The sequence below is a fragment of the Eriocheir sinensis genome, chromosome 4 (genome assembly GCF_024679095.1).
Source record: "Eriocheir sinensis breed Jianghai 21 chromosome 4, ASM2467909v1, whole genome shotgun sequence".
In the NCBI taxonomy this organism is placed as follows: domain Eukaryota; kingdom Metazoa; phylum Arthropoda; class Malacostraca; order Decapoda; family Varunidae; genus Eriocheir; species Eriocheir sinensis.
In genome coordinates this window covers 16688236-16712765 of record NC_066512.1, presented here as the reverse complement: position 1 = coordinate 16712765, position 24530 = coordinate 16688236, and the positions used below count along the sequence as shown (strand labels likewise).

The window sequence follows — 24530 nt, the reverse complement described above, 5'->3', positions numbered from 1 at the left end:
CCTCCTGTTCTCGCCTCCTATTCTGTCTCTCACTACTTCCACTCCTTTACCCTTCTTTCCCTCCTCCCTTCCTCCCTATTTTCCTCCCTCCTCTCTCCTGAAGTTAATTAAGGCAATAACACACAAAGAATTATCATTATTCCAATTTTAACTTCCTCACTTCCTGCTACCAGAGTATATTTTTCCTCTCTCTCTCTCTCTCTCTCTCTCTCTCTCTCTCTCTCTCTCTCTCTCTCTCTCTCTCTCTCTCTCTCTCTCTCTCTCTCTCTCTCTCTCTCTCTCTCTCTCTCTCCCTCCCCTTTAACTCGTGTTGGACTCTTCGAACTTTTGTGATCGTAAGGAAGAAGAATTGGGAGATAGCCACAGAGGAGGAGGAGGAGGAGGAGGAGGAGGTAAAAAAAGGAAAAAGAAAAAGAGAAGAGAGAAGAGGAGGAGGAGAAAGGTCATTTCCTATCTTATCTTCGACAGTTTTTCTTATCTTACGAGAGAGAGAGAGAGAGAGAGAGAGAGAGAGAGAGAGAGAGAGAGAGAGAGAGAGAGAGAGAGAGCGCAATTACGGATGCAATAATGGCCTTCACCCTCCTCCTCCTACGCACCATTTCTTTTATTTTCCCTCCCTCCCTCCCTCCCTCCCTCTCCTCCTCCTCCTCCTTTCTTTCGTTCCTTCCTTCCTCTGCTATTCACTTGTCGTCCTCCCATGACACTGCGACAAAGGAGGAGGAGGAGGAGGAGGAGGAGGAAAGAAGAAACCAGAGTGTCCGGTGTAATGAGACAGAAGAGAACGCAAAACGGAGAGAATAAACGCACTCGAAAAAAAGAAAGAAAGAAAGAAAGAAAAAAAGAAAGAAAGAAAGAAAGAAAGGGCGAGAGTTGAACTGCAGCCACTATCACCACCATCACCACCACCATCACCACCACCATTCTGCCCCTTCCCTCAACACCGGGGCGGGAGATCAACGCTATGCTATGAGGGAAAGAAGAGGGGATGGGGTGAAAAGGAAAGGGGAACGTAACGGAATGAAAAAGGATGAGGGGAAAAGGGAGGGGAGTGCGTCTACAAAGGGGGAGGAAAGGGAAGGGGAATGCCAGAGCAGGAAGAAAAGGAGAATAAAGGGGAGAAAAGGAGGAAGGAGGTAAGGGGAATAAGGGGAAGGGAGTGATAGGAAAAGGGAAAGGGGAGGGTTGATATAGAGAAGGAAGGAGGAAAGGGAGAGGTTATACAGGGTGGGAAGGGGAAGGGAGCGTTGATGCAGAAGAGGAAGGGGGAAGGGAGTGGAGTGCTTATACAGAAGGGGGAAGGGGGAAGGGAGTGTCAATGCAGGGAGGAAAGGTGAAGGGAGTGACTATGCAGAAGGGAGACGTGAATGGTTATGCAGAAGGTGGAAGGGAGTGACTATGCAGGGAGGAAGTGGGGAAAAGGGGGCGCTTATGAAAGGGAGATGAGGGAAGGGAGCGTTGATGGAGGGGAGAGGGAAGGAAGGGGAGGAAAGACGGAAAATAACGGGAGGAGATAAAATAGAGAAAAGAAAGAGGGTGTCCAGGGAAAGAGGAGGCGAGGTAAGGGAATTAGGGCCACAAGAGGAACCGGGAGGAGGTAAAAGAGGGTCAAGGGAGGGCGGCATTAGTTCGGGCCAGCCTCTGAAGGGCCGCGCCTCTCCGATGGCGGCACGGCGCGGCGGGGCAACAGTGGCCAGTACGTATTTCCCTGCGGCCTAAAAATAGCTCCGTGTGAGTGGCAGCGGCTAATGGTGTGTGTGTGTGTGTGTGTGTGTGTGTGTGTGTGTGTGTGTGTACTGTCTCACCCTGTCCAGCCAGCAGTCCCACAGGATATTGGATAGGAGACGAGGGCAGAGTGCACACCCACGCGCCTCAGCACTGCCGGAAGGGGGCGGCGAGGACGTGTGTGTGTGTGTGTGTGTGTGTGTGTGTGTGTGTGTGTGTGTGAGAGGGGGCTGGGTTGAGTGTAGAAGGTGGCGTCGTGGCGGTGATGCTGGTGCTGGCGTGCTGCTGTGTATCTCGTGTCCCTCTCCGCTGGTGTCCGTGGTGGGCTAAGGCCAATAGAGTAATTAAAGCACCGCAACGTTGTAGTGCTCCGGTGCAAGATGAAGATGGAGGGCTGGCTGACCGGCTGGCTGAACTCAACGAAAATCTACGTTTACGGTTTTCTGTGGCAGATTCTCGTTCCCTTTAAAATATTCTCCATGCGATATCACTTCACACGAAAGTAAAAGGCAACACAGTGGTAATGTGGACGGTGTGGATGCGCACGATGCAGGACACTGACATTAATATTCATGAAAACTCACTTTGCACAGCACCGACAGCCTTCAAAGGAACACACCGGGACGTGAGGACGCAGCACAACACTAAAAGTTACCACGAAGATTTCTAAAAAAGAGCACCAAGTTGACGATTCGGATACCTCGCCAGTGTGACCGTCGCCTCAACACCTCAGACAGAACGGAGAAGCTACACAGGAGAAGGCTACACGGGAGGAGGCAACACATGGGTCGGGCAACACAAGAACACAAGGGTGGGGTAAAACAAGGGTGGGGCAATACAGGGCCGCCATACTCACCCTGGGAGGTCGTGGGCAGGCGGGGGTATGTGGGCATGACGCAACGGGCCACTCCTGGGGGTCGGCTGGTGCCCCGCCGCCTGTGGGACATAAAGCTCTGGTTAGAAGGTTGGTAACACACACACACACACACACACACACACACACACACACACACACACACACACACACACACACAGTCGAGACACACGACACGAAACTCAACACTGTACCAAGGTCGTTCCCCGCCACCAAGAAATCACAACACCCATAACTCCAGGCCATACAACACCGTAACTCTCTCATCACCTCAACCCCTCTAATCAGCCCCTCGGGAGACGCGGGTGCCACATCAACAGCCTGTCAGTAGACGTCTTCCAAGGCTTTCAAATTATACCCGGCCCCGTCCCGCCCTCCGCAGCAGTCCCGTACAACTATTCGTCCTATTCTGTCCCGCCCCGTCCCGCCCCTTCAACATACCAGTGAGAAGCGGTGAGGTGTTCCCATGCAAAATAATAAATAAGAAAACGAATAATTAAGTCAGTAAATAATTAAATAAAGAAAGAAAGAATAAGAAAAAAAATGTAAAAGGAAAAAAGTTGCGTTTGTGCGACTTGACGGCTAAAAAAGAGAAAAGAAAAGGGAAAAAATAGCTGGGGGAGGAGTCTTTATTTACGTGTGCCTCGTTCCGTGTGCTTGGCAAGGAGGTGGAAGCTTGTACAGTGCGGGTAAAAGGTCATTATTGCGTCTTGACAAGGTAATCACTGCTCACCATTAAGGTCACGCAGCCAGTCAACCTTACGGCGAGGCTCAAGGAATCGAGACCCTCAACAAAGCGCCTCGTTAAAGGGTTTGTTTGTGAATCATCATCAAAATTCATAACCGCTATCACCTTCACCACCATCACTACCACTACCCCCACCCCCACCCCCACCATCTTGTTCTTTCCCTCAATGCCAGGAAACAATGCTATACTTAAGAGGAAAGGAAGGTGGGCAAGGAACACACACACACACACACACACACACACACACACACACACACACACACACACACACACACACACACACACACACACACACACACACACACACACACACGCACACAGAATCTTAGGAAACAAGACAGCAACACAATATAAATGAGAGCAAATGTTGGACTTAATACGATGCTTTTCAGAAACAAAAAAAAAAGTGTGTTGTGTTGCGTCGGTGCTCATAAAAAAAAGTAAAGCAATGCAAGAATTATTAAGGGCCGTTGCGCGAAACTGTAGCAAGAGTTGGGGAGGGAGAATTACACGAGATAATCCTTGAAAAATAAAAACCACCGCTCTGACACGACTGTTATGACAAGCAACACCGGCGCGCAGGTATTACAAGGCCGTGCAAGAAGTGTTACACGGCATAATCTCTGAGCTTCCCACTCCCTCCCTTCTACGCCTTACCACGACTACCATGAGACCCAACACCAGCGAGGACAGGACATCGGTGCGCTGGCGGGTGTACATCAACGCTTCATTAGGGAGAGTGTTTCCGAGTACCAGTGAGGTCGGTATTCTTAGACGTTTCCGATTCTCACACCAATTATTTCTACAGGCCAAAAGATACAAATAAATAAATATATAAATAAATAAATAAAATAGGTTAAATGCGTTCTAATGGGTGTTTTTCACTTTCATATTACAGAAGTCTTGTCAAACTACTATACCAGGGCCACAAAACTACCCATGGAAAGGCCCACAACTCCTATATACGAAAGCCTTGTTAGATATGTGTATTTGGGCTCCGACATGTTTAAGAGTATGACCCTCAGCGCCACGGACACACACACGTACACCTCACACGCCGCCTCCCACTTGTCGTCGGCGTCGTGAGCAGCGTTGGAAGTGTTATCCGCGCCACAAAGGATGGATGAAGCAGGCTAGACCGTAAGCTTTCGGGGAAGATCCGTTACCTTTTATGCTCGAGATTGCCCTTTCACGCACTTTGTTAAGAATAAACCGGAAGAGAGAGGAAGGGGGAGTTCGGGGGCAGTGGGTGGGTGGTTAGTGGGCGGCGCTGGGGCGAGGGGTAGGGATGAGACGGGTCGGGGCGGGGATGTGACGAAAGGTTAGACGGGGCAGAAACGTTTTAAGCCAGGACGGGGGACGGAGAACGAACAGATAGGGTAAAAAAGACATCTATCATTAACAAAACGTATTATTTCGGCAGTTACGGACGGGGCAACTGAGCGGAGTCTGCTGCGAGGGGCGAGATGGGGCGAGGTAGGACGGGGCGGAGCGAGGCGAATACTTAAACGGGTCTGGCACGCTTCAGGGAACGGAGACGGGGACGAGGCGAGAACAAAAGAATAAAAAAAGGGAATCCAGCAGCCGCACAAAACACATTACGTCGACGCTTTAGATTTAGGAAGTAATATCCGGAGTGTTGGGACAGCTGAAGCGTCGTTCGGTGGCGTTAAAAGAAACTTGAATAATTTACAGTTCAGATAAATTGTCCTTCGGTAAAGACATCGCAGGGCCGTTGAAGAGAGAAGCGGTGACAGGAAGCGAAGCGAGGAAGGGATATAGAGGATCCGCGTCACATAAAATACGGGTTTAATAAAGGAGGGTAAAGTGTGGAGAGCGTCAAGACTTGTACAGATAAAGGGATCGAGGGGACGTCAGTGTTATGGCCCCACGTGATGTAAGAGAAACTGCGATAAACATGATATTAGGAAGGGGAGTGTGAGGGCGGGGGGGTTAGTGTGGCGCTGCAGGGCATGTCAGGGCTGCTTGTCTTGTTACTGACCTCGGTATTCTCAAACGCTTCCACTTCTGACATAAACGATTTCCAAAGGCCAAAAAAGAGATCAGTCGGGTTCTCATGAGTGTTATTTTTGGTTCATGGTACAGAAGAACCTGTTTTCAAAGGCCCAATATGGAGATCAGTCGGGTTCTCATGAGTGTTTTTTTAGGTTCATGGTACAGAGGAACGGTCAAACTACCATCAAGGTCATGAAACTACCCCACCTCCCATGGAAATACCCGAAACTCCTACGACAGCCCTGTGGAATATATGTACTCGGGCGAAGAAAGGTTTAAGAAAATAAAACTGTAGGTCCTAACGCAACAGAAACTTTTGTAGACATCATTGTTGCTTCCTCTTGCTCCGTGGATACCCCGAACCGTTGCTCTTCCTTCATGACCCCATTGCTGCTTATTGTCTGTATCAGGAAGACGAAGTGGAAGTCTGTGCAGCTAAGTGACTCCTTTTCTGCAATAGGGAGTGGCGGATACTTGTTTGTTTACTCTTGTCCTCGTTTTGTTTACCATTTTTTACAGTATAGGATGCAGCTCAAAGGCAAAGATAAATAAATAAATAAGTAAAAACGCTAAACACTGCTCCTATATAAGAAAATTGAGAGGAGTGGCCAAAAGAGAGGTCGATTTCGGACGCTAAACACTGCTCCTGTAAAAGAAAGTAGAGAGGAATGGCCAAAAGAGAGGTCGATTTCGGACGCTAAACACTGCTCCTGTAAAAGAAAGTAGAGAGGAATGGCCAAAAGAGAGGTCGACTTCGGATGCAGAGTTGTCTTGATACTCCCCTTGGTTCTCTTACTAAAGACAAATTACTTAACCCGGTTGCAGCGACGGGCCAAATTTGTGGCTTTACCGTGTACCAGCGATGGGCCAAATTTCTGCCATGATATAAACCTCCCAAAATAGATGATGCATAAACTGATCACATATGCGTTGATATATATTATGAAATGGTTTGCGTGAGTGATGATTCTTTCTCATTATTTTACTTAGAGGGGCCTTTAACTTAACCTAACCTAACCTAACCTAACCTAAGAGACATGACCCCCGCAGCTACCGGGTTAAAAGATTGTCTGGAATATCAAGCTTTCGTTAAAATCTATTGTTATTCTTTTCCCTCGCACGGGCTGTCACTATACGACCTTGAGACAAAATTATGCATGGCTCGTGAGGGGGAAATTGTGTTTTGGCGGACGGCTTGTCGAAGCGCGGGAGGCAGTCACGGGGATATTAAAATTTTTGCTGAAGGTTATTACTCGGTGACAGCAGTGCAGTGAGGGGTCGTGGCTCAGGTGTTGTGTGTGTTACCTGCATGACTTGTTTTAATGCTTTCTTTCATTTAATCGTCTGGAACTAAGCGTCCTCACCTTATTTACTTTTAATTGCAGACTCCAAAACTTTTTTTTATCTCCTTTTGTTCTTTTGTTCTTTTCCTCTCTCCGTTTCTTAATTTTTTCAATCTATAACTAAGCGTCCTCGTCTCATTTACTTTTTTATTTTATTTGCAGAGTTCAAAGCTTTTTTTATCTTTTTCATCCTCCTCCTCTTCTTCTTCTTCTTCTTTTTTTTCATTATCCCCTCCTCCTCCTCCTCCTCCTCCTCTTATTCCCTGCCAATCTTATCTAGCAAGTAATAAGGCTTTTCTCATCACATGTCCTCCTCCTCCTCTTCCACCTGCACCTCCACCTCCACCACTACCACCATCTCCTCAACCTTGACCTTCACCTCCTCTACCACCCTCACCCCCACCACCTTCTTTCCTCCCCCCCCCCAAAAAAAAAACTTGAACACCATTGCACTGACCACCACCGACAGGCCTCCAGCGGCTGTCAAAAGTTGTGGTGGTGGTGGTGATGGAGTTGTTATTAAAAGGAAAAATGTGCTCTCTCTCTCTCTCTCTCTCTCTCTCTCTCTCTCTCTCTCTCTCTCTCTCTCTCTCTCTCTCTCTCTCTCTCTCTCTCTCTCTCTCTCTCTCTCTCTCTCTATCTATCTATCTATCTATCTATCTATCTATCTATCTATCTATCTATCTATCTATCTCCAAGAGCTTATGAAAAAACGGTTTGGAGGGGAAAACGGATTAACTGTTCACTTGTTCAACCTTTTAAGCGTACACCCTAAAGCTTTGCCGTGTGACCTCTCTCTCTCTCTCTCTCTCTCTCTCTCTCTCTCTCTCTCTCTCTCTCTCTCTCTCTCTCTCTCTCTCTCTCTCTCTCTCTCTCTCTCTCTCTCTCTCTCTCTCTCTCATACACACACACACACACACACCAATACACAATCATATTTAAGTACCATACAAACCACTCTACCACCGCCTCCTCCTCCTCCTCCTCCTCCTCTCCCCTTTTTCCTTCTTCTATTCCTTCTGTTACCTGCTACTCCTAAGATCCTTCACTCCCACGTTCCTCTTCCTTCAGGTCCTCGCGGGTGAGCAGGTAACGTGAGGGACATGCCTTTCATCATCGAGGCGTGTTTGTGTTATCGACGTCAGAGGGAAAAGGTAAATAAAATAAAAAGTATTCGGCAATTAATTTCCTGTACACTCGTAAACGGTGGAAGGTTTGAGGCGATTTGGAGGGGGAACGAAAGGAAAGGGAAAAAAAAACGTGGGAAGGGGAAGGGGAGGAAATGAAAGGGAAGAGGAGCAGGAGGTGGAATCAGCTATGAGGGAAGGGAAGGGAAGGGGAGATCAATAAAGAGAACCGTGACCAGAAGGTAGCTATATTTTGCTGCAATATTTAGGTTGGCATTCTCAGACGGCCCCGCTTCCCGCCTCAAGAATATCCAAAGGCCGAAAAGGAGATCAATCGAGTGTTCATGAGTGTTTTTTTAGGCTCATGGTACAGAGGAAGGGCCAGACTACCACCAGGGTCATTAAGCTACCCCTGGAAATCCCTAACATGCCTACGAAAACCGCCTCCGCCTCTCACATCAGCTATTTCCAAAGGCCGAAAAGATCAGTCGGGTGCTTATGAGATTCTTTTTAGGCTCATGGCACAGAGGAAGGATCAGACTACCACCAGGGTCATTCAAATACCCATGGAAATGCCTAAAACGCCTCTCGTATCAACAATTTCCAAAGGCCGAAAAGGAGATCAATCGAGTGTTCATGAGTGTTTTATGAGGCTCATGGTACAGAAGAAGGGGCAGACCACCTCCAGGGTCAATAAACTACCCATGGAAATGCCTAAAACGCCTCTCGTATCAACAATTTCCAAAGGCCGAAAAGGAGATCAATCGAGTGTTCATGAGTGTCTTTTTTAGGCTCATGGTACAGAAGAAGGGCCAGACTACCACCACGGTCATTAAACTACTCCTGGAAATGCCTAAGATGCCTACGAAACCCACCTCCGCCTCTAGCATCAAGAATATCCAAAGGCCGAAAAGGAGATCATCGGGTGCTCATGAGTTATTTTTTAAGGTTTATGGTACAGAGGAAGGGTCAGACTACCACGAGGGTCATTAACCTACCCATGGAAAAGCCTAAAACACCTATGAAAACCATGCCAATTATGTGTGGTTGGGCGTCGAGATGTTTAGGAGCATGGCACTTAAAACCTCACAGTCAATGGTTACAGTTTTCATGACAACGTGATCGAAGGAGTTGGGTACACAGGTGCGAGGTAGGGGGAAGAGGGAAGAGGAGGTGCAGGCGGCGACACCACAACACCTCCACCTTCACCTCCACGCCCTGGTGATCGGAGCGTGGTGGTGGTGATGACCGGAGCAAAGTTAGAGGTCACCAACAACGACTGAAGGGAAAAGTTAGCGGCAAAGTTTGGGTGTGAGTGTTGTGGTGGTGGCGCCCTTGTTTGGCCCTATACCCGAGGCGGCGGCGAGGCAGGAGAGAAAAGGCGGCATTGTCGTTGTGGTAGGTGAGTACAGGTGGTGTCCGTGGCCCGGCTGAGGCGACGGGCGGCTCAGTGTGGCCCAGAGAGGCGGGGAAGGTAAGGAACACGAGGCTGAGGGAAACATGACCTGACCGTGACTTCGCTCTCTTATTGTGTTGTAGAATTCCTTTTTTTTCTTCTTTTTTTACTAATCTCTTGCCTGTTTTGAGTTCCCTCGTTATTTATTGTTTTCACTTTCATCTGTTTTGCATTTTTTGTGTGTATTTACTTTAGCTTTTTTTCTTTTTTTTTCTTTCTTTTGTCATTTTTTTAGTAACTTATGCCCACTAAATTCTCTTGATATTCTATAGACGTGGCACAACCAATCTGAGCTACTTTACGTTTATGCTTATCCTCCTCTTCCTCCTCCTCAAAATCATCTATAATATCACAGTCTCCTTCATCGTCAGCCATTATTAGTCCAGTGGTGGCCGCAAGCACTTCATAATGTCCTCCATCTCTCTCTGTCCAATGTCAGTGTACTTCATTCAGCTGCGGCAAAGGTTCTAATTTCATGTCTTCACCTGCTGGTCCTGTCTGCTCTGATTCCTGCAATTCCACGGGTGCCACTCTGTTAGTTTGCTTGTTCGCCTGTTCTAACCATATCACCAAGTCCTCTCTCTGCTCTGATTCCTGCAATTCCACGGGTGCCACTCTGTTACTTTGGTTGTTCGCCTGTTATACGCATGATAAGACCTCCCCAAGTCCACAGTGAAGTATAACCATTACATCGCTCTTTATTGCTTGTATCACCGTACTTTACACTTCCTTTGGGCTTGTACACATGAGAGGACGTTTTTCTCTTTGTTTTATAGCTTTTTTTTTCAGCAAGGAACCAGCTCAAGGGAAGAAAAAATGAAGACAAAAAATTCGGTTAATCACTGCTCCTATAACAAAGAAGTATAGAAGAGTTGCATTGTTACGATTTTACATTTCATCAACTCTAAAATGTAGTGTGGCAGGGGACGAAGAGAAAAGAAAACTCCAACGGAAATCCTACACCGGAGTTCGCCGTCATGGGTCCCCTGGCGGTGGTATGGATCGACCCCGCGACACGCAACATGTTTTATACGGCCCTACGGAGCAACGGAAGGGAAGGAAGGAGAAAAGAAATCTATGTAATGTTAAAGTCTTTGTATGTTTCCCGTGTAATGAGTGTTAGAAGAAATGACAGTAGTAGTAATAGTAGTAGTAGTAGTAGTAGTAGTAGTAGTAGTAGTAGTAGTAGTAGTAGTAGTAGCAGTAGTAGTAGTGGTAGCTGTAGCAAAAAAAAAAAGTACTAATAGTGGTAGTAATAATATAAGTAAAGAAATAAAATAACAACTACACAGAAAGCCAAATCAAGCAAGTGTAAAAAGAGCCGTGACCAAGTGCGTGACTGAGTGCGTGGGTGATGGCAAACCCGTCACCTGCACGCTGCACGCCACGGGCACCCTTCATTAAGGTAGACGACAGGTGGGGGGTGGCGGCGGCGGTGATGGTGGTTAAGGTTTAGTGGTGGTAGTGGAAGTGGTTGTATGGTGATGATGGGGGGGTGGACTGTTTGGAATAGGTGGACAGAGGCAAGACTGTGGGGGATGATGGAGGTATGTATACATAAATAAGAGGATGAAGCATGGATACACAGAAGAACAGGCAACAGAGAAGAGGAGAGGGGTGAAGAACATATGACCACACGAGCATAAGGAGTCTGCAAGAGGCCTGTAGGACTAAACAAGGGAGATCCTATAAACATAACCTCACTTAACCTTACTATTCTTAAACTTGCTGTCCTGAAGACCACCCAATGGCGCCACTATAAACACTCGCCTGCGCCAGAACATGCCTACCGGCGCAATCAACGTAAAAAAAAAAAAAAAAAAAAATCTAACCTTTTCTTGACTGTATCTGCCAAGCCTGTTCCGCTCATCCACTAATCTACTGGCAAACTAATTCTGGGCTATGTCTTAGTTGAATCTAAATATATTCAGATTAAACTCAATATAACGTACGAGAGAGAGAGAGAGAGAAAAGAGGAGGAGGATGCAGGAAGAATGCTGAAGTTATCCCGAGTCACGTCTCATTGTTTCAAGAGGTGAGGCAGGACGCGCTAATCACCACCCGCTCCTCCACGCGCTCCTCCTCCTCCTCCTCGTGTTCCTTCTAGTTCTCCTTCTCCTTCTTCTCCTCGTTTTCTTGTTCTCGCTGTTTCTCTCTACTTCATCTTTATATTTTCTTCGTCTTCCTTTTTCAGTCCGTTCTCATTCTCCTCTCCGTCCATTTTAAACACACACACACACACACACACACACACACACACACACTGAACGTAAGCTACCACCCTCCTCCTCTTCCTCCTTTCCGTTTCCTATCCCATTGCAATCACGCACTCCAATCAAGCCCACACACCTGCCTTCCTTTTACCTTTCCCAACACACGGACACGTTTCCTGTTCTTCCTCATGGCCACCCTAATACTTCCCTTCATGACTCCTAGCCTCCGACTACCCTCACTTATAACCTTGTCTTTTCCTCTTTCTTATTTTATTGATTTATTTTTTTAGCCATCGGTATAGCAAGACGAGTAAGTGATTATTGAGGTGGAGAAGGTATAGTGAGGGGGGAGGGAAGGATAGCAGGAGTGTACCCTCTTCCCTATCCTTCCCTCTTTACTTCCTCTTCCTTCTCTCTCTCTCTCTCTCTCTCTCTCTCTCTCTCTCTCTCTCTCTCTCTCTCTCTCTCTCTCTCTCTCTCTCTCTCTCTCTCTCTCTCTCTCTCTCTCTCTCTCTCTCTCCCCTTTTTCATCATTATGTTAACTGTCTCGGAACGTTGGTTGGAAGGGCGCCCGCCATACATACACAAACGTTTCTCTCTCTCTCTCTCTCTCTCTCTCTCTCTCTCTCTCTCTCTCTCTCTCTCTCTCTCTCTCTCTCTCTCTCCCAAAACACACAGAAGTACGATAAGAGAAAGATATGTATTACGAGCGAAGGGAGCAAACGTGATAGGGAGGAAAAAGGGGAAGAGGAGAGGGGAGAGAGGAAACGAAAGGGAGAGGGGAAAAAGGGGAGGAGGGACAAGTGATAGGAAGAGAGGAGAGTGAGGAGAAAAGGGGTCGACTGTGGGGTGAGGGGAGAGGAAAGAGAGGGGAGGAAAGTGAGGGGAGAAGAGGGGTGACCTAAATGGAACTGCATGAACGAATGAAAACGAAGATTGGAATGATAAACAAAACAGGAATGGGAATATGGTGGGAATATTCTGAATTCTCTCTCTCTCTCTCTCTCTCTCTCTCTCTCTCTCTCTCTCTCTCTCTCTCTCTCTCTCTCTCTCTCTCTCTCTCTCTCTCTCTCTCTCTCTCTCTCTCTCAAGGTTACTGACACTGACGAAGACGTGTGCCAGAACGTTTTTTTTTTTTTTGTATCGATAAAGCACAAGGAAATAGGCGAAGGAACGAAGCAGAATAAAAGGAGATAAGAGAGAGAGAGAGCATGGCAAGGGAAGGGAGATAAGAGAGGGAGAATTGGAGAGAGAGAGAGAGAGAGAGAGAGAGAGAGAGAAATATGAGAACAATATCTGTGCGATGAGGTTGACTGGGGAACACACACACACACACACACACGTCTTGTATCTAAATTAACATCTTCCTCAGACTCTCGAGATGTTGTGTATTTATGTGTTTGCTTTCTTTTGCTTATATTTGTGAGTTCAGTGCGTCGCCTCCTCTCTCTCTCTCTCTCTCTCTCTCTCTCTCTCTCTCTCTCTCTCTCTCTCTCTCTCTCTCTCGTTTCGCAGAACCCTTTAAATGTATTAATCTCGCTTTCTCTGCAATTGGGCAACCCTTCCTCTCCCCTTCTGATCCCTTCCTCTCCTTGTGTTCTTGGTCTTTTTTTTCTTTCTCCTTTTCTTCTTCTTCTTCTTCTTCTTCTTCTTTTTCTTTTTGTTTTTTTTTCTTCTTCCTCTTCTTCTTCTTTATCTTCTTCTTTTTGTTCTCCTCTTTCTAGTATTTTAATTTTTTCACTATTAAAATCGATACCATTACCGTTATTATTATCATCATTCTTATTTTCATCTTTTTTGTCATTTTTCTTTTTTGCGGGGGTCTTCAGTAACTTATCTTTATTCTTGTCTTCCAACTCCTCATTATCATCATTTTTTCTTTTTCTTTTTCAACTTCACCAACCTCCTCCTCCTCCTCCTTCTCCTTCAGTATCGAGGTGAGGTGGCGTAGTGTCTGTCCGCAAAAGATCCCCGTCAAGGCGACACCTGCAGCTGACGGGCCCTCTGGCGGCAAGCTTCGAGGGGCCTCAGGCGGGGGGCGGTAAATATTGAACCTGATCTTGGCTTGGTGGCGACGCGGGCGGCGGGGGAGGGCAGGCAAAGGGTGGAGGGTGGAACTAAAGGGAAGGGAGAGTGGATGAGGGGTGATAGTGAAGGAGGAGTGTGGAAAGCGAAAATAATGTAGAGTGGATGAAGGGTTATGGTAAAGGGAGGAAGGGGAAGAAGAGTAAATGGGAGGAAGGCGGTTTATGAAGGGCAGGAAAAAGATGGAAGGTGGAAATTGAATGAAGGAGAAAAAAAGAGAGGGCAGAGAATGGAGAGCAGTACGTAAGGGGAAGAGTAAAGGAGAGAGTTATTGAAGGGGAGGAGTGAAGTGGTGGTTGGACCAGTGTTAGTGTGCGTAGGGGGTGATGGGAAGGGAATGGGTAGAGAGTGTTATTGAAGGGGTGGCGGAGTGGGTGAAAGGTTGCAATGAAGGGAAGAAGGAATGATGAATACTGGTGAAAAGGGAGATGAAGGGAAGAGGAGGAGGAAGACCACGTACACTTGGAAGAGTAATAAAGTGGGGAAGGAAAAGATGGAGTGAAGGAAAGAAGAAATACCAGGAAATGTGTTTGAGGGAAGATATTTTCTATGCATGACTTTTATATTCCCTTCTCGGCCTCACCAAATTGCATCTTCAGCATCCCTTCCGCATCCATCTCTCTTCATTCCTTCTGCTAGCTTCATATTCCTTTCACTTTCATTCCCTTCCCTTCCGCCTCTCCTCCCTTGCCCATCCCTTTCTCATCCATCCCTCTTCATCCCTTCTCTCATGGCTTCCTATCCTTTACATTTCCCTTTCCTTCCTATCTGCCTCTCTTCCTCTCCTTGTTCATCCCTTTCTCATGCATTTCTTTTGATCAATGCTGCTAACATCCTATTCCTTCTACTTCCCTTTCCTATCCTTTCTTTATCTCCTTCCCTGTTTACTCACCATATCTTCATATATTTCTCTCCATCCCTTCTACAGCTTCCCTTCCCTTCCCTTCCATTTCTGTCTCTCTTCCCCGACATGCTTATCACTTTCTCATACATTTCTCATCATCCCTTTTGCAGCTTCCTATTCCTTCCACTTCCCTTTCCTACCCTTCCGTCTCTCCTTCCCTACCTGGTCATCCCTTCCTCATCCATTTCTCTCCATCCCTTCTGCAGCTATCTTCCTATTTCTCTCACTTCCCTTTCCTTCCCTTCTGTTTCCCCACCCCTATCTTCCCCATGGGTCTAGGATTGGGGTAAGCGCTGAGGCATGGGTAAGGTAGGTTAGGTTTGTGATGCTCAGGTAAACATCATAACCGAGGGAGGGGTGAGAGGGTGATTACAGGTGAGGTAGAGCAGGTATTTACCCACGAAACCTTACCCAGCAACTCATCTGCTCTCCGGGAAACACGCTGAATATTACATTAACTTTACCTAAGAGAAAAATATTTACCTATTCCTATGCATAACACACACACACACACACACACACACACACACACACACACACACACACACACACACACACACACACACACACCTATCCTCTCTTATTCATTCCCTTACTCTCTTTCTTTCCTTCCTCACCATCCTCCCTTTCCTCTTCTCTCAAACACTCCCTTTTCCTCCCATTCCCTCCCTTTTAACCTCACCCTTTTACCCCTTACCCTCCCTTCTCCCCATCCTCACGCCCCCTTCATAACATCCCCCTTTCCATTTCCTCCCCTTCCCCCTTCTCTCATCCCGCCAAACCCACAACCTTAAGATCATCTCCCCACTCACCCATTCCCCTCCACAACTGCCCACCATCTCTCCCTCCCTCCGCACTCCTTCCCCACCCTCCTCCCCTCCCTCTCAACACCCTCACGAAGTTATTGATGCAGTGGAGAGAAGTTTTGAGAAGGCGTGTAACTGAAATAGACGAGAGAGAGAGAGAGAGAGAGAGAGCATCCTTCCCTCTATCCACAGAAAAAGTATCGGATTACAAATACAAATATACATCAGGGAGACACGAGAGGAGGAGGAGAAGGAGGAGGAGGAGCAAGAGAAGGTAGAGAAGAAAGGAAAACTGAAAAAAAGATGGAAGAGAAAAAGAAAAAAAGAAAGAAGAGAATCAGGAAAAAAATGCAAGAGAACTAAGATAAGGAAAATAAGGAGAAGGAAGAATATGAAAACATGGAAGAGACAAACTATAACTAACTACAACGAGGAGGAGGAGGAGGAAGAAAAAGAAAAGTAAAAAACAAACAAACAAAAAAAAAAAATCCGGAAAAGGAGAGGTAAGCCGCAAGAGTGGATGAAAAAGATGAAGAAGAAAAGGAAGAGGAAGAAGCAGAGGCGACGAGAGTGTTACAGTTAATACAGGCAGGTAAATAAGAGGCCCCCGTAGCTTACCTTCTGCAGGTGTACAAATAAGGTGCTGGAGTGGTTAGGGAAGGGACAGTGACAGGGGTGGAGAGGTGCCGTGCAGGAGGCTAAGCAGATTAAGGTCTTATTAGCTGCGTAGGGAGAGGGAGAGGGAGAGAGAGAGAGACCAGGTAAGGAGAGGATCAGCTTAATGAACTCCTGTGAACTACCTGGTATACGAGGAAAACAGGTGAGAAAGCAGGTGAAAGTGAGAGCGAGCGAGTGAAAGCGAGAGCGAGAGCGAGAGAGAGAGAGAGAGAGAGAAAAGGGGGGGGGGGAATATATAGAAACCAGGTGAAGGGAGGAAATATGAGGAGGGGAGAATGGGAGGGAAGGGGAGGTGAAGGGAAAATGACACGGAGAAGGAAATATGGAGAGAGGAGAAAGATAGGGAGGAAAGTGTAAGAAAAATGGATGAAAAGGAGATGTGGAAAAGGAAAGAAGGGAAGAGAAAGGAGGTACAGGGCAAAAAAAAAATGAAGGGAAGGAGATGAGAGAAGGGAAAAATGAGAAGAAGGGGAGGTAAGGGGAAATAATGAAGGGAAGGAGATAAGAGAAGGGGAAAGTGAGAGGGAGGAGGAGGTAAAGAGGAAAAAGGTGAGGAGAGGAGGAGGAGGAGGAGGAGGAGGGAAGATAAAAGGAGAAAAGATGAAAGGAAGGAGATATAAAAAGACAAGAATGAGGAAGGGTGGATAAAGTATAAAGATGAAGGAAACAAGGTAAGAGAAAGGGTGAATGAGAGAGAGGGAAGGAGAGTTAAGAGGAAGAAGGTAAAAAAAAAAAGGAGATACGAGGAAGGGAAAATGAAAGGAAGGAGATATGAATAAACAAGAATGAGGAGGGATGGATAAAGTATAAAGATGAAGGAAACGAGGTAAGAGAAAGGGCAAATGGAAGAGAAGGAAGGAGAGATAAGAGGAAGGAGGTGAAAAAAGGGAGATACGAGGAAGGGAAAATGAAGGGAAGAGATATGAAGAAACAAGAATGAGGAAGGGTGGATAAAGTATAAAGATGAAGGAAACGAAGAGAAAGAGTGAATGAGAGAGAAGGAAGGAGAGTTAAGGGGAAGGAGGTGCAAAAAGTGGAAGGGGGAACGGAAAATGAAGGGAAGACGGGAGTTTAAAAATAAAAAAAGTGAAAATAAGGAAAATATGGGGATGGAAGATTAAAGAGAAGAAAAGTTAAAGGGGAAGGAAGTGAAAAAGGGGGATAAAGAAAAGGGAAATAAAGGGAAGGGGGAATATTAAGGGAGCTCTGACTTTCCATGTGGTAGTCAACTCCGCACTCATCACCATTATCATCACCACTTCTCTCCCCTATGTCACCACCACCATCACCACCACCACCTGTCTGTCTAAGCTAAGGTCAGCACAAAAATCATCACCATTACCGTTTAATATCCTCTCTCCCGTGTCATCACCACCACCACCACCACCACCTTCATCACCTTCCTTATCTATAACACCTGCGCCGCCATGTTCGTAATAGTGAGGTCAGGTAAAGCTTAAAGATGCGGCGCCACCATCACCATCACTTTCACTATCTCCAATATCTGTTATCACCACCACCACCACCACCACCACCGCCACTGCCACTCACACGGGTAACTCATAAAGGTGTTGATTGTAATGAACCACCAACGCTAATTGTATCACCACTTCCACTAATTGTATCACCACCACCACCACCACCACCACCAAGGTATTCAATCAACCAGAACAAACAACAGAGAAAAAACATCAACAACACAATCAGACTGATGACGAAAAACAAAAGTGAGAGAACAACACAGCAAAGTTACCACCACCGCCACCAATATCATCACCACTGTCACCGTTGTTTGCCTCCATTCTTTCATCAACACCATTAGCACCGACACACACACACACACACACACACACACACACACACACACACACACTCATGGTCCTCCGCCCCACCCTCAGCCTCGTCAATGTGAGAGTGGAGTCTAAGGATCCCTCGAGGACTTTCTTCCGAGGCCGCAGATCAATGCCTCAACACGCCCTACATTCCTTTCCTTCCCTTCCCTTCCCATTTCTTGCCCTCTCCTCCCTCTCCTGTTTCCTTCTTCTTCTCCCACTTCCTGCATTCCAATCTCTTCGCGTTTATTTCCTTCCATCGTTTTGCTCTTCACCATTCATTTCCCTTCCCTTCCTACTTCTTGCTCTCTCCTCCCTCTCCTTTTTTCTCCTCCTTCTACTTCCTGCATTCCAATCTCATACCGTTTCTTATTTTCCTTCCATTTTCTTTGCTCTTTTTTCTTCTACTTCCTTTCCTTTCTTTCACTCCTTGTCCTTTCTTCCCCTTTCCTCTCCTTTTTTTTTCTTCTACTCCTTCCCCTTCCTGCATTCCTATCCAATCCTTTCATTTTTTTTGCTCTTCTTCCTTTTTTTCTTTTTATTATCTTTCGTTCCCTTCCCTTCTTCCTCTTCTTGCCCTCTCCTCCATCTCCTCTTTACTTCTCCTCCTCCTCCCACTTCCTGCATTCCTACCTCATCGTGTTTATTTCCTCCCATTTCTTTCTCTCTTCACCATTCCTCTCCTTTCCCTCCTTCCATTCCTTCCCCTTTCCTCTTTTCTCCCTTCTCTCCGTCTAAACCTCCCACTTTCTATATTAAGATCCCATTACGTTTCTTATAATGTTTTTTTCTTCTTCTTCTTCCCTTTCTTTCTTCGTTTCATCATCTCCCTTTTCCTTTCCCGTTCACTCCGTCAGTCCATCGCCCCGCCACGCCGCCCCATATAACTTCCCCTCCTCCTCCTCCACCTCCTCCTCCTCCTCTTCCTCCTCCTCCTCCCTCTTCTTCTCTGTGGGATTATATATTTATTTGTTTCGATCAATGGATGATGAGGAAGAGGCAAAGGAAAGTAACTGATTGGGCGTCGATTGAGAGGGCAATGCTCTCTCTCTCTCTCTCTCTCTCTCTCTCTCTCTCTCTCTCTCTCTCTCTCTCTCTCTCTCTCTCTCTCTCTCTCTCTCTCTCTCTCTCTATCTCTCTCTCTCTTATTTATCCTCTCTTCTCTCCGTTCCTCTCCGTTCACTAAATTTTAACTTTTCTCTTTTTCTCTCTCCTCCTCCTCCTCCTCCTCCTTCTTCTCGTCTTAATCTTCCTCCGTTTCCATTTTTTTTCACATTATTTTCTTTCATTTCTTATTTTCTCTCTTCGTCTTTTTTTTTATTTCTCGAGTCAGCGTTTTTTCTTCTTCCTTTCAATATTTTTTTCATCTTTTACTTGTCATTTTCTTTTTTTTCGTTTGCATCTGTTACCGGGGATTTTTTTCTCTTCTTTCTTATTCCTCCTCTTCTTGCTTTTCTAACCTCAGTTCGTTTTTATTCCCTTCTTCTTCATCTTACTTTTTCCTCTTCCTCATCTACTTCTTTTTCTTCTTCTTCTTTTTCTTCTTCTTCTTCTTCTTCTTCTTCTTCTTCTTCTTCTTCTTTTCCTTCTTCATCTTCCTTATCTTCATTATCTTCTTTATCTTCTTCATCTTCTTCTTCTTCTTCTTCTTCTTGCTCTTCCTCCTCCAAGAACAAGCTCAGCAACGTTGATCACTCCAAACTCTTCACGCTACAAACTAACCTGAGGACAAGAAACAACGGAAAAAGCAAAGCGATGCAATATCGACATCGGCAGGAGTTATTTCTCGAATAGAGTTGTTCGCCACTGGAACAGCCTTCCTGCAGAAGTGGTTAACGCAGAGACCATCAACTCCTTCAAGAAACGCATTGATCGCCACTTTGCTGCATCGGGAGTGAACTGAACGTATCCAAGAGTAGGTACACAAGTGCTTTAATCCTTCCCTGCAAGCCACTCCTATGGCAAACAGATTGATTAAATCACTGAAAGCAGGCAGCTAGTAAAGAGCCAACAGGCTTTCTGCTGCCTGCTAGTCCATGTTTCCATGTTTCCTCCTTCTCGAAACCTGATACCTTTGTTAAAAATAGAAAAGTCGAACATTTAGTTTTCCAATTATTTTTTTATGTATACATCTATCTCCTCCTCCTCCTCCTCCTCCTTCTTCTCCTCCTCCTCCTCCTCCTCCTCCTCCTCCTCCTCCTCCTCCTTCTCGTCTTCCTCCTCCTCCTCCTCCGTAAAGGGAAAACGTGATATTCCAAGTGTTTGACGGCAAGACTAAAAATAGACGCGCCGCTGTCGATGAAAGAGTAAAGAGGAGGAGGAAGAGGAGGAGGAAGAGGAAGAGAAGGAGGAGGAGGAGGAGGAGGAGGAAGAGGAGGAGGAAATTAATATACTCTACGCACTCTATCTCCCTTTTCTAATTACTCTCATCTACTTCCTCATCTACTTCATCTCCTCCTCCTCCTCCTCCTCCTCCTCCTCCTCTTCTTCTTCTTCTTCTTCAACCTTCCCCCCCTTCCCCCCCCAAGCCCCCCGAGATATGACGTGAAGACCTATTAATACTCATCATCATCACCAGGTATACACATTCTCTCTCTCTCTCTCTCTCTCTCTCTCTCTCTCTCTCTCTCTCTCTCTCTCTCTCTCTCTCTCTCAAAAAAAACTAACACACAGAGTCTTTCATTACCTATATGTAGTCTTTTTTTACCTCCTCCTCCTCCTCCTCCTCCTCCTCCTCCTCCTCCTCCTCTTCCTCCTCCTCCACCTCCTCCTCCTCCCTCTTCTTCTTTGTGCGTCACCGAGATTCAAGATTAACATAGACTTTTTTTCTCTCTTCTATGTCGATGTAATGATAATTATTACCATGTTTTTTTTTTCACTTTCATTATATCTTTTTTTTTTTTTTGTCTGTTGGTGGTGGTGGAAGGTTCGAGAAGTGACGGCTCAGCGCTCTCTCTCTCTCTCTCTCTCTCTCTCTCTCTCTCTCTCTCTCTCTCTCTCTCTCTCTCTCTCTCTCTCTCTCTCTCTCTCTCTCTCTCTCTCTCTCTCTCTCTCTCTCTCTCTCTCTCTCATGCACAAGATTAATGAATACATCCATCTTTGTCCGTTCCTCCACCATTTTCCTCCTCCCTCCTTCCCCCTCTTCTTCATTCCTCCCATTTCCTCTCTTTCCTTTCTTCCCTCTTCTTCCCAATCTCCTCTCACCACTTGGCTGTCCCGTCCCATTACTCAATTTCTTCCTCTTCTATTCCTTTCCTTCCTATCTCCTCGTATTTTCATTCACTCTATCCCTTTTCTTTCCTTCCTCCCTCCCTCATCTTCCTAGCTGTCCTTCTACATTTTCTTTCCTTTTCCATCTTCTTTTCTCCCTTTACACCATATCACCCCTCTTCTTCATTATTTCTTTCCTTTCCTGCACCCTTATCGTCCTTTTCTCTTCCTTGTCCTCCTTAACCAATTGACTGTCTCCTTTCCCTATTCTTTTCTTTCCTTTTCCTTTGCTTTCCTCTCCCCATCTCCTCCATTACCATGTCTCTCTTGTCTTTTCCTCCCACTTTCCCTCTCTTCCTTTCCTCCGTCACCTCCTCTTTACTAATAGTCTGTCTTCTTTTTTTGCGTTATTCTTTCGTTTCCCTTCCCATTTTTTTCTTCTCTCCCATCTTCTCCTTTACCATTAGCCTGTCTCCTTTATCTCCTCCTGTCACCACTTCCTCTCCTCTCCTCTCTCTCTCTCTCTCTCTCTCTCTCTCTCTCTCTCTCTCTCTCTCTCTCTCTCTCTCTCTCTCTCTCTCTCTCTCTTCCCCCACTACAATGCTAATTAGTGTCTTTCATCAGTATTCATTTATGCAGTCGAGGTAGGTGAGGGGAGGACACTTCTTGGTGGGGAGAGGGGTGAAAGGGGGAGGGGAAGAAGGGGGGGAGGGGAGTGAAAGGGAGGGAGAGGGGATGAAGATATAAATGTGATGGGATAGTTAATGGGTCTAAATTTCGTGGGGAGGAGGAGAATGGGGAATGGATGGGGAGGAAAAAGAGGGGTGGGTGAACATGGTGAGGTGGTATTGGGAGTGTTATATAGTGAGCCCTGTGGTTGTGGTGGATGGGGAGTGGATAGGGAGGACGCAAAGAAGGGGGTGAATGTGGCGGAGTGGTTATGGTTGTTAGTAATGGTAGTTGATGGGTATGAGTTTCGTGGGGCTAATGGATGGGGAGTTAAGGAGAAGGAAGGAGGAGGTGGAGGGGGAGGAGTAAGAAGTAGGAGGTGGAGGGAAAGGGGAAGAAGGAGGAGGTGGAGGGGGAGGGGTAAGAAGTAGGAGGTGGAGGGGGAGGGGTAAGAAGGAGGAGGTGGAGGGGAAGGGATAAGAAGGAGGAGGTGGAGGGGGTGGGGTAAGAAGTAGGAGGTGGAGGGGAAGGGAAAGAAGGAGAAGGTGGAGGGGAAGGGTGAAGAAGAAGATGGTGGAGTAGGAGGGTGATGGAGGAGAATGTTCACCCATTCACCTACGACTATATAGGACAAGGGTGAAGAGCGAGAGTAGTAAGAGTGAAAGGGTGAGAGGTAAGGGTGAGGGGGTGAGGGGAAAAAGGTGAGGGGGGGGGGTTGTCGGCAGGTGTGAAGGCGCGTTAGAAAGAGTAACTTCAGAGGTGCTTTCCCCGCTAACCCTTCCACCTCACTGCACACCCTTGACGGGGGGGAGGAAGGGGAGGCTGAGGAGGGGGTGAGTGTGGGTATGGGTTTAGGAAATGTGGAAAAGATGAAAAAAGAGGGTAGGGTGAGGGGATAAAGGGGGTGAAAGGAGGGGAAAGAGGAGACGAACAGTAGCGAGGTTTGGAATGGGGGTGAAGGGAGGGGCAAGGACTAAGATGGGGAAGAGACGGGAAGGGAGAAGGCGGGGAGGACGGGAGCCGAGGGGAAGGGAAGCGAGAGGGGGGAGGAGGAGGAGGAGGAGGAGGGGGGTAAGGAGGGGAGGCATGATGGGGATGGGGATGATGGAAGGGGCAACGATTAAGATGGGGAAGAGAGGGGAAGGGAGAAGGCGGGGGGGATGGGTGCCGGAGGGATGGGTGCCGGAGGGAAGCGAGGGGGAGAAGAGGAGGGGGTGGGGGGTAAGGAGGGGAGGCATGGTGGGGATGGGGATGATGGAAGGGGCAAGAAATAAGATGGGGAAGAGACGGGAAGGGAGAAGGCGGGGGGGATGGGAGCCGAAGGGAAGCGAGGGGGAGAGGAGGAGGGGGAGGGGAGGGGTATGGGGCGGGGACGCGTACAGTACACGTGTCCCGGGAACCATCGACTTTCTGTGGTCGATCAACAGCTCTTGAGTGTCGCCTCCATTGTGCTGTCTCCACTTCCTGCACTTCCTCTTCCTCCTCCTCTTCCTCCTCCTCTTCTTCCTCCGTCTCGTTGCTTCCTCGTCCACTCTTCGTCTAGCGGCCATCCTCCTTCAATCTCCAATCTTCGTCTTTATTTTCTCTGTTTCCTTTCTTCCACATTTATTCTTCTATCGTGATCTTTCTTTTATCTCTTCCTTTCCCCCCACAACTCCCTGCATCGCCTCTCTCTCTCTCTCTCTCTCTCTCTCTCTCTCTCTCTCTCTCTCTCTCTCTCTCTCTCTCTCTCTCTCTCTCTCTCGTATTTTCCTTCCCTTCAGTAACTCCTGCATTCCTTTTTTTTCATTTTCTTTATTTAACTTTTATTTACTTTATTTTTGTTTTTTTTCATTATATTATTATCTCTCTCTCTCTCTCTCTCTCTCTCTCTCTCTCTCTCTCTCTCTCTCTCTCTCTCTCTCTCTCTCTCTCTCTCTCTCTCTCTCGTCTTGCAACAACTAGGCTAACGCTCACTTTGCTCTTATTTCCAATCTTTGTTTTCATTTAAGATGGCGCCACTATAAACACTCGCCTGCGCCAGAACGGCTGGGGCGACCCATCAGGACCTACCGGAAAGAAGCGACCCGACCATCAGGATCCACCGGGAAGAAGCCTACCGGCGCAATAGGCTGCAATGTAAAAAAAAAAAAAAAAAAAAAAAAAAATCTTCTTGTCTCTTTTCTCTCGTCCCTTTTTGGTGATATTCTTTTCCCTCTGTCCAAAGTTTTCCATCCTCTCCCTCTTCGTTTTGCAGCATCCGATAGCCTCTCTTCTCCGATCCTGCATCTTCACTTGTCTTTCCTCTCATCCCTCTTCATCCCTATTTCTTTTCCTTTCTGTCCACAATTTTCACGTCCCCTTTTCACGTCTTGCAAAAGCTAACACTCCCGCTCCTTTATCTCCAGTCTTTCCTTTTCTTTCTAATTCCACATTTTTCCTCTCTTCTCCCTTTATTCCTTTTTTCTCCTATCTCCTGTCACTTTTTTCGCCTTGCAATACCTAACACTCACTCTCCTTTATCTCCAATCTTTACTTTTATTTCCTCTCCCCGACAGTTATCCTTCCCTCGTGATTTTATCCTCCTCCTGCACTCTGGTCCTCGCTGTTACCTGTTACCTGCGCGTTGAGATGTTCCGGCAGGCGATACAGGACCTTAAGCCACCTTCTTTATGGGACCCACGAGACAAGTGCTCCATCTTTACCCTTCACGGCCGCTCCCTCCTCCATGCCGCCTCCCTCCTCTACCCACAAGCCCCCCGGCCCTCTCAGTTAGGCAAGCGACAGCGGGACTTGTGTAAGGAGTGAGGGCAATAGCAGGGGGATTAACAGCTAGTATTGGTGATGTTGTGGTGTCTGGTTGTGGGA

The 24530-nt window shown here is 46.9% G+C and overlaps 1 long non-coding RNA gene across 1 annotated transcript in view; it reads right to left on the bottom strand.

The window, feature by feature from the left end:
- The window catches only part of LOC127009091 (uncharacterized), a 101895-nt gene that overhangs the window by 27374 nt on the left and 49991 nt on the right, over positions 1-24530 (bottom strand). Inside the window, exon 3 of the long non-coding RNA XR_007761578.1 lies at positions 2579-2658. This is a non-coding gene — a long non-coding RNA (uncharacterized LOC127009091). The remainder of the gene's footprint in view (positions 1-2578; positions 2659-24530) is intronic.